Here is an 11596-nt window from a genome sequence, read left to right on the forward strand (position 1 = left end):
ATCTCCTCTGCTACCCAGCTTAGAATCTCCATTTTCATTCAAGTATGTTTTGAATCGAATCGTCCTCTCCATCATCAAGTGAGAATTTGATGATAGTTCTTATTCGACCTTGTATATACTTGATGATGTTTTGGGCCACTTTGTCAGGTTTAATAAGCTTAACATCAATCCTGCTTTGGTTCCGTTGTCTCCATATGTTGTAGCCGCAAACATTCATGAGAGAGTTGGTAATTCCTTGCTTTAATTTGCTGCCTTTCTGTCTTAGCCTCCAATTCAAGACATCCCGGTAAGGAATATTAATTCGAATCCACTCTCTCACCTGTTTCAACACTCTCTGACTTTAAGTGAATCTATAGAATAATTGATCATTGTTCTCAACATTACTCACATGAATGTAGTAGGTAACCTCATCATTAACACCTATTCTATGAATTTTTTCATTCGTATTCAAGCTGTTGTGATGTTGAATCCAAGCAAGGAAACTATGTTTCGGTATTGTCCACTTTTTCCAAATTAGACCTGACCAGTTTACCTTTTCTCTTTTATCTCAAAGGAAATCATACCCTTTTCCATTGGGATACTCTTTTCCTTTCCGATTGGTCCAGACTTGTTGTTGATAAGCATCGTTTAGTAGATTTTTGAGTTTACATATTTTTCTCCAATACCAACTAGTGTTATCAGTAGGAGAATAATTTTCCCAAGCCCTGGCCTTGATGTAGGTGTGATTAACCCATCTGACCTAGAGATGGTCAAATTTGGAAGCTATCCACCATGCTAACTTATCAACAGCTGCTTTGTTCCGTATAACATCATTTTTTAGTCCCACGCCACGTTCCACTTTAGGTCTAGTGACTTTAAGAAACAAAGGGAGATTTGTAAAAATCCACCCCTCCATACCATAAAAAAATTCTGCAAATAGATTCAACTCTTTTAATTACCCATTAGGAAGGATAAACATGGAAGCCCAATAGTTATTGAGGGTCTTAAACACCGCTCTCACCAAAACCAGCCTCCCAACAAAGGATAATATCCTTGATCCAAGCCCTCTGATTCTGTTTACCACTTTATCAATAAGTGGCTTGCAGTCATTTGCATTGAGCATAGTAAGTTTGAGTGGTACTCCAAGATACCTAAAAGAAAGTTTCCCTTCCACTAGCCCTGGAATATGCATAATCTCAGTTTTCACATTGTCTTTAATCCCAATAAATTATGCATTTGTCTTGCATTGTGATGTGACTCTTATTTGCGTACATTTAGTCCCCTAATTAAACCTATTTTGCATACTATTATAACATTTCATGGCCATTTTATCCGTCAAATGCTTTCTATTTTGCTTTCCTAGTACATTTTATATGTCTTATAAGAAAGGAGATAATTGATACGGTCGTTATGTACCAAAAATAAATACCTAAGTACAACTAACAGAAGTCAGCGGTAAGTAGGGTCGATCTCCACAGGGAGGCGGTCACTATCTACTTGTCTATTCGGTCTGTCTACGGTCACAAGATGGGGGTTTTGATTGTTTTAACTAAACTAAAGAGGCTAAGGCAAGAGTGATAAAGACAAGAGAAATTAACAGTATGACAGAGGAACTAGGATTTCGGGTCATCAATGAACGTCAGTTAATTGCAGTTAAAGTCACAGATCAGTCGATGTGTCGGTCTAAGGGGCAACGAATATCTCCTTTCGGTCTCAATTCGCCTTAAAATGCTATTAGCTTAACTTTCGCCCTCACTAAAGCATCCTATTGTTCACTGCAGGTCTCACCCCTTCCAACCTTTCGGTCCAGGTCAAGGCTTACCAAAATTAAAAGGCTAATTGCTTCAAATCAACTAGCAGGATACATTTATAGCAGCGATTAACAACATAGACTAAACAACAACGACGAATCTATAAACCTAATTAGCAATTAACATTAATCCATTGACTACCCTAATCCTAGCAGAGAATTTAGCTAGACATAATGATAAAGGAAATAAGAACGAGAGATAAAGAAGAAGTAAGCATTAAAACAAGAGTTAGGGAAGAATGAATTACAGAGATAAATCCGGAATTAAAGAAGAACAAAGTAATAGAAACAGTGTATTAGAATCATAAGAGAGGAGAAGCCCCCTAAAACTGACGTCCTAACTTCCTATTTATAAGAAAATAGGGTTATTAATTAACCTAATGACGGAATAAAGCAAAAATCCCAAGCCCGTAAGAGAATCCACTCGATCGAGTGATTTAGAACCACTCGATCGAGTAAATCCGAGCTCAAATAGTTCGATCGAGTGAAATAACCACTCAATCGAGTAAACCTACATATGCAACTGTTCGATCGACCATATATTCTATTTGATCGACTTATTATTTGATCTAAAACCACTCGATCGACTAGTAAAGTATTCGATCGAGTAGAATCTAACTTCAGCAGCTTATAATCTCGTTAGTTTCAGCTTTGACTTGTCTTTTAGCTCCCGAAATGGCTTCACGCATCCCAAGACAGCTACATTTCCGCTCCAAATTCACTCTTCCTCCAAATGCATGCAAAACGGACGATAAAAGGCTTGATTTCACTACTTTCTGGTCCATTCCTACAAATAGAACAAAACACACCAAAGTAGCATATTCGGGGCATTTCGTAGCATAAACTACGATAATAGCATAAAAATACGTGCATAAAAAGGCCTAAAAAGACTATATAAAATGCACGTATCAAATCTCCCCAAACCAAACCTTTACTCGTCCTCGAGTAAACTAAATGCAAACTAATGGAACGGAAAAGATAACTCATAGCTAGCTACAAATTCTCACTTAAACCAATTTAATGCAAGCAAACTAACACTTATAGCAAATAGTCAAATGCAAACGAGTTGTAAGATGTTTATAAAATAGCTGAACCGTCGACCTTGCAAGACCTGTAATAGTGGACTCTCACAGGTCACTCTTCTCTGATGAAGCAAAGGGTGAACATACATATGTAAGAGAGAAAGAAAAATAGTCGCTCACCTAGACTACGACCCACATAAACATGCATGCAACTAATATGATAGACAATTCTAGCTACCGTACACACATTCCAACCAAACAAGGTCCTGTCACAGCCGAGGGCTTACAAAAAATATGGTAAGGTGAGGCAATGGGTAAGAAAAGGCAAGACATTTATGGGAATGTGGAGGTATAGGTGATCAAGCTAGTACCTAAAGAAAACAATATAACAAAATCCATTTCCAACGCAATTATAGAATTAAGCACAATGCCCTTCATTTGGCACAAAACTCACCAAACCGAACTGAAAATACTCCTCAATGAATGTAAATAAAGCATAGGAGCAGAAACCGTCAACCAAACAACATCTTTTTTTTTTTTTCGAAATCTTGTTTTTTTTTTCTTCATTCTTTTTTTTCGGTTTCTTCTTTTTTTTTCAAATTCTTTTTTTTTTCTTTTTTTTTCTTTTTTCACGTCTTTTTCATCATCCTCCCTTTCTTCATAGATTACCAACTCCGAATCAACAGAATACGAACCAAACTTGGCACAATGAAATATATACCGCAAAACATACACTAAACTAGCTTAACAAGGCAGGCTAAATTTGGGCTGTAGTTAAGAGTCAACAGGCAAATTTGGCTAATGTGGAGTTAAATGGGTAAAAATGAAAGAAAGGGAAATTGTAAGCACCTCCCTGCATGTGACACCAACCACTAACCCGAATGTATGTAGGCAAAAAGCAATTGAATTTCATATACGTGCAAATTGATGATACATGTTATGCAAGGAGTACCTACTCACAATTCTACATGAAACTGGTCATAAATGTCACCAGTTTATAAGGCTCTAATCCTTAGAATTTATAAGTAAGTTGCCAAAATTTCAGGTCAAGTCTATTCGTTCAGCTAAATTTTAACATTAACTCGTAGATATGCAATAAGACAATGCTAAAAAGATAATAGTTTGTGCAAGGCTTAAGCAAAAAGACAATTGCAGTGCAATATCATCACGGAAATCAATCGTTCCGACTCAACCTATATGCTAAAATAAACATGAAAAATTTCAAATTTTATCAATTTTTATGAGATTTTTTGAATTTTATAAAAGATAACAGACAATGCATACATAAATTAATATGATAACAGAAATGCAATAAAAACAATATGCAGACACAGATATGGATGCATAACCTCCCCAAACCAAACCGTACAATGCCTCCATTGTACCGAAACATGGAAAGGAAATGCAAACTAAAGGAGTAAGAGAGTAAATACTGAAAGCTTACAAGATTGCGCGAATAAGGGACCTCCCCAAACCAACCAGCAACGTGAGAGGTCGCTAAATAGCCCAAATATCGTCACAGGAAGCGAATCCAAGTCAAAGGGCATCCAAAACAGCTCGATCGAGAAGAATAGTGGTCGATCGAGTTGTTCTCTTTTCGCAGGTGCTCGATCGAGTAGATTAAGAGTGCTCGATCGAGTAAAACAGCAGAAAAAGCTCTCGATCGAGTACAAAAAGTACTCGATCGAGTGATCCTTAGTATGTTCCTGCAAAACGCAATAAAAAGAGCCCGCAAAACTAACAAAGCAAGCAAAACTGAAATAGTCGATGGTACGAAGACCATTTATTACAACTGAGATGAAATAAAAAGCAATACAATTAAAAATAAATCTCCGGATTGCCTTCCGGGTAGAGCTAGTTTCAGACAGGTCCCAGCTCGACCTTCTTTTACATCCAGCTGCTTCAATCAGTCATAATCCAAACAACTTAAAGCTCTTAACAGGAGATCATACATCTGCGCATGTGCTACACAAGAGCATAAGTAGCACCAAAGTGGAATAAAGAAATAGGAAATAAAAATGTATGACCGTTTAAGTCTAACAAATTTCCTATGAGAGCTCCTAAATTTATCCACATAATAAAGGAGCGCCGGAGCAATTGACGATAAATTAGGGCCCCGTTTCAGATTAACAATTTCAAGATGACAAGTACGGTGAAAGACAGTTAAATTAATTAACCATCTGCGAGAGGGTATATTATTGAAATACGAAGCATGAGTAAAAGGAGGAATTGTACTGTTCAAACAAACAATAATGGAATTATCGTTTACTACCTCGGGTTGGTTGCTCTCAACGATGGAATCATAGATAAAGAAATTTATTACCTCTTCCGTGCTAGGGGCAATGACCGATTCAGCAGCTTCCTTGTCACCCTCCTCAGTGGATTTCACCCCGTAAATTGCAGCCTCAAGTGCATCGAACTCGGCTTTGAATAGGGGAGATTCACCGTATCCATTATTATCATCAAAACCGTCATCTAGAATAAACCCACATGACGAATCAATGCTCTCGCTGGCCAGACTACTCGATCGAGTAGAATTGTCATTCAATCGAACGGTTTTTCTGGAAATTCACTCGATCGACTAATATAAGTCACTCGATCGAGTGATTCTTCCTGTACAGTGCTGAAATCCTCGTGCAAGGCATTGAAATATGATAGAAATTCGAAATCCGAGTCATAAAAATCATCCTAAGCATTGGGCAACACGGTTTCTTCACGGGAAAAACCGCTCTCAGCAAAGTATACCTCTTCTGGTTGCCTACTATCCGACTCAGCTGCTAGCTGAGCTATTTCAGACTCGAGCTTATCAAATCGCGAACAAGTGTCTCTATCACCTTCTTGCACTTGGAGTGCAAATGCCTTCATCAAAGATTTCAGCTCCGCAATCTCTTCTTTCTGTATATCAGGAGAAATTTGTTGTTGCGGTGGCCAGACAAACGGAGGCTGTTGATAGCCTCGTTGATAAAGCGGATGTGGCGGTACAATTGCAGTGGAATGACTAGCTTGTCTTTGCTGCTTAAACGCATAGACCTTGTCGCGCCAAATTTTGACACGGTCGTTTCCCGCTAAAAAACAATGATCATGCCCAAAGAACACCACATCTCTCACACAAAACCACCTGCCGCGCCATAGAATGGAACATAAGTGGAAGGTCAAAGGTACTCAAGCCTTCCCTTTGACGATCTTTGACCTATAATTGTCTAGGTAGGACCTGTAGGACCTATCAAAACAGCACTAGAGAAAAAGATGAGAATGGCCTCAAGGGAAAAGTCCCTTGAGGCTAAAAACAGACAAAATTAAACAAGTAAATAAAGTAATTGCCTCCCCGGCAACGGCGCCAAAATTTGATACGGTCGTTATGTACCAAAAATAAATACCTAAGTACAACTAACAGAAGTCAGCGGTAAGTAGGGTCGATCTCCACAGGGAGGCGGTCACTATCTACTTGTCTATTCGGTCTGTCTACGGTCACAAGATGGGGGCTTTGATTGTTTTAACTAAACTAAAGAGGCTAAGGCAAGAGTGATAAAGACAAGAGAAATTAACAGTAAGAGACGGGAACTAGGATTTCGGGTCATCAATGAACGTCACTCAATTGCAGTTAAAGTCACAGATCAGTCGATGTGTCGGTCTAAAGGGAAACGAATATCTCCTTTCGGTCTCAATTCGCCCTAAAATTCTATTAGCTTAACTTTCGCCCTTACTAAAGCATCCTATTGTTCACTGCAGGTCTCACCCCTTCCAACCTTTCGGTCCAGGTCAAGGCTTACCAAAATTAAAAGGCTAATTGCTTCGAATCAACTAGCAGGATACAGTTATAGCAGCGATTAACAACAAAGACTAAACAACAACGACGAATCTATAAACCTAATTAGCAATTAACCATAATCCATTGACTACCCTAATCCTAGCAGAGAATTTAGCTAGACATAATGATAAAGGAAATAAGAACGAGAGATAAAGAAGAAGTAAGTATTAAAACAAGAGTTAGGGAAAGAATGAATTACAGAGATAAATCCGGAATTAAAGAAGAACAAAGTAATAGAAACAGTGTATTGGAATCATAAGAGAGGAGAAGCCCCCTAAAACTGACGTCCTAACTTCCTATTTATAAGAAAATAGGATTATTAATTAACCTAATGACGGAATAAAGCAAAAAGCCCAAGCCCGCAAGAGAATCCACTCGATCGAGTGATTTAGAACCACTCGATCGAGTAAATCCGAGCTCAAATCGTTCGATCGAGTGAAATAACCACTCGATCGAGTAAACCTACATATGCAACTGTTCGATCGACCATATATTCTATTTGATCGACTTATTATTTGATCTAAAACCACTCGATCAAATAGTAAAGTATTCGATCGAGTAGAATCTAACTTCAGCAGCTCATAATCTCGTTAGTTTCAGCTTTGACTTGTCTTTTAGCTCCCGAAATGGCTTCACGCATCCCAAGACAGCTACATTTCCGCTCCAAATTCACTCTTCCTCCAAATGCATGCAAAACGGACGATAAAAGGCTTGATTTCACTACTTTCTGGTCCATTCCTACAAATAGAGCAAAACACACCAAAGTAGCATATTCGGGGCATTTCGTAGCATAAACTACGATAATAGCATAGAAATACGGGCATAAAAATGCCTAAGTTTTTGAACATTATGAGTGTCATGGTATTTTTCCAGAATGTTCATGAGTTTAAATTTCAAATTTTGAATTTATTTGAAATTTTTATGATTTATTTGAAGTTTATGGCAAAATTTTGTATTTTGAGTCCTGTTATGAACAATATTAAGAAATATAAGTTAATTATTGTTAAATGTTAGTGGAGACTAATTTTGAGTCCTAAGAAGGTTAGTGTAATTAACTAGTACATAAATATGATTTTATGTAATTATTGTGATTTTTAAAAGGTTAAATCACGCAAATCCATAAAAACCGAATTAATATACGATATTGGCTCCTTAAAGGTGATTTAGCATAAAATTGGGCATTTTCATACATATTATTATGCTGCATTTTATTTATGATTGTCATAATTTTATTTTATGTAATTTTTGAATTATGTAATTTTACTTAGTATGGCCTTAGTTTTTAATTGATATTACCCGAAATGTATGGGAATATCGATTCGGTTGTAATTTATTGTGATCTCATATCACCGTTTTGTAATTTAATAGATTTATTTTATTTTAATTACAAATGTATAATAGGAAATTATGTAATTTGTTATGTAATTTATTTATTCCGGAGATCCTTGAAGACGGTGCCACTGGAGAAGGAGATCCATTAAAGACGGTGTTACCTCGATATGCGTGCCAAGACCGAAGTTCAAGGGACCAAAGGAGTTGGTTTCCGAATTTGTAATAGTTTATTAGATTTACTATTCTAGAAAGGCCATACTAGGATTTAATTTATGCTTTGCATTTTATTTATATGTCGCATGCATCGCTAAATCGCCATAACTAAAACATGCATTATCATTAAATCGAGTATATCGACCGTGTCAATTACAATTATCGTAGTTCACCGCTTTAGTTCACTTAAAACGTGATAGATAATAAATTGACATGACCTCTCGCCAAAAATAAACAATTGAGACTTAGCCTTACCAAAGAGTAGAAACCATGAAAACCTATTTCGTGAGGGAGTGCACTCGCCCACACCGGGGTACAAACCTTGTTACGTAGGGGAAGTGGGTGATAAATGTCTATCCACCGAATTTATGTTAATAAAGGGTATTTCGGTACACCGTGCCCTAAGATGATATGAGTTTGGATCATGGACACATTTATTCGAAATTTAGGTTGAACTCAACGAAAGTATTCACGACGATTTCGGGATGTGTTTCGGGCTAGAGATAAATATTAATTTAATTTTATCGACCAAGAGTTCTAAAAGTAGAATCGATTAAAAGGTTAATCCACCGAATTATGTTAATGAAGGGTATTTCGGCACACCGTGCCCTAAGTTAATATGAATTTGGATCTTGGAATCATTTATCATAGTTGGGTAGAGGTCACTATGTAAATGCTTTACTTGTTATTTACAAGTATTAATATAACGATGAATGTTTTGTTTTCTTTATTCCGTTATCATATTGTTCTATTTCTTTACCTCAAATTATACGATATCATTTCGATTTTTAGTTCAAATCTCCATTAAAACATCGTAACTAAAGAGAAATATGAATTTTCTTCTAAAACCTCAAATTATCCATTGTAAGGATCTCTTGTGAAGAGTATAGATGGAAGTTATTTGTGATCAAAAGGGTTTTTGATTCTTGACTAACATATCTACTTACAATTGTTTCTCATATGCTTAATTAAGTTAAGTACTTTGAAACGTTAAATCATTTTGGTAACTAGATTTGTTGGAAATCAAAATTGACCAAAATACCGGAACCACTTCAATGAAAGTTTTAAGACTAAACGAACGAATGAAGAGTAGTCTTCATGAAATTAAATTTTGCTTCTCTAAGCAAAGACTCATTGAAATAAGTGGGAGCATTCTCTTAAACCGTTAAGAAAAGGATAAGGTTCAAGAAGTAAAGATTAGAATGGAATTGACAAGACAAAGGTAAAAGTAAAGACTAAACCTACAAATTCCAATCGATAAAGTTTCCTTTTGGAAGTGTTGGACACTAGAAAGGAAACTACCCCAAATTATTGAACAATATGCAAATTACATGTGGGACATCTAATGAGACTTTCTTCTATAAATGTTTATCTGATTGACATAAATTTTGCTAGTACTACTTCGTCAAATATTAGAAATCGGTGGTGGTTTTCATCATTGTATTTGATACATATAATGATTAGAATATGACGACTAGCAACCATGATGTCGAGAGATAGAGTCATTGTGTACTCAATCTAGTTTTGGGTTTATATATATACCTTAATTATGACTATTAAGTGAATAAACTAAGAATATAAACTTGTTAAGATACAAAAGAGGTTTCATTTTTGTGACCCTATACACCATGGTTTGATGTATGGCTAGCCCATTATCAAAGGTGATTATATTCTAAACCAAACTAGAATGATATATCATGTAGATGATGCAAGATTCAAATTGGTAACCCGGATTGAACCTTAGATTTTGGAATGATAAACGCAAAGAGTTATCGAGTACTCTTGAAACCATTTGATTTTTAATCTTATGGTATATGCGTATCTTGTATTCGAAGCAAGATATCTCGTGCCTTTTGGTTGAAAAGGAGATCGAGGTTGCAAATCATTGATCCAAAATAGGTTGATCATTTTCTTTAACCAACGATTTAAGTTGACGCTAATATGTTCACTTAATAAGGTAAATAGAGAAATATTTGAAGAAGTTCAAAGAGTTCAAAGAATTCAAAGAATCACGATTTAGTCGTGATAGGATTATCAAAGTGAAGACTTTGATATAAGCCAAATGAAATGTGATATAGTATCACAAGTTAATCTCTCTCAACACACATTATGGGATAATGTGTGGTTGGATAAGAAATCAAACGCTATTCGATATGGTTTGGACTTCGATCAAGTTACTTTGAGTCACTTGATCCTTTTGGGGATTTTATCATTTTGTCTAAATTATTTTTCCACTAAATCTAAAACGAATCATATGAGATATGAAATGGTAGGATACCATGTTTGTAAGTTTTTCAAAAGAAACAAATGCTCATTTTTCTTACTATAATCACAAGTACAACGGGATTGTGGCTTGTGAAGCTGTCTTTCTAAAATACAAGTTTATTTCTAGAAGACAGAGTGAGAGAAAATATTTAAGAGCCACAAATTGTATTGTGTCAAAGGATGTTATGTCGCAAGAAACTGGTCTTTCTTGGCTACATGTGTCAAAGGATGTTATGTCGCAAGAAACTGGTCTTTCTTGGCTACATGAGACGTTTTGTGTAAAACGTTGTTTCTTCAAAACATAGGAGGTTAAAGTCGTCACTTGTTGAAGATGATGAATTCATGTTACTTTTAAGAAAGTAAAGAGCTTGCAACTTACAAACAAATCGTTTGATTCAAGTTGATTACTTCTGGAAACTAATGAACATATGACTTACATGAGAGTGTTTAAGTCACAACTCAATACAAGGTTTAGAGCCATGAAAATCCGAAATAAAATCCAAGTGGAATTGTTGGATATCTAAGAGAGATATCAAAGCTTGATTGGTGGCAAAGGTTTTTGCACTAAGTTGAAATGCTTAAGTCTATTTGGATATTCTTAGGGATTGTGTTTCATTATGATGATATATATATAGCAAGTGAATCTAAAACCCACTTCTTCAATCAGAAGGAATGTATTCAATACATGTCTTGAGTTTTGTAGATTCTTGCAATCCTAAGATAATGTGAAACTTAAGAGAGGGTCTTAAGTAGGACATCAATGAGTTGTAATAAATGTTTTGATCATGTTATAAAACTTTTCTCGATAGGTCGAGAAGTTGTGTTTATACATAGAGTTTAGTGGGAGTTACGGAAATTTTAATTAGTCTAATATGTGGATGACATATTGATCATTGGGAATGATTTAAGACTTTTGGAGTAATATAATACATATTTAATATCCATATTTATGTAGATAAATCTACATGATATTACTGTCAAATAAAGAGTCTTATGTTGATAAGATTCATGACTAGTTCAATCGAGTTGAACATATTTGATTGATTCCTTTTGCTTCCGCTGCCGAATCAATTAAATAGGAAATGATGTATAACACTTCATATATTTTGAGTATGATGAAATGTTTCAAATCGAATTTAAGTAATAGTTACCAAGTAAGCCATAAAG

This window comes from Silene latifolia, chromosome 6 (assembly GCF_048544455.1).
Source record: "Silene latifolia isolate original U9 population chromosome 6, ASM4854445v1, whole genome shotgun sequence".
NCBI classification, from domain to species: Eukaryota; Viridiplantae; Streptophyta; class Magnoliopsida; order Caryophyllales; family Caryophyllaceae; genus Silene; species Silene latifolia.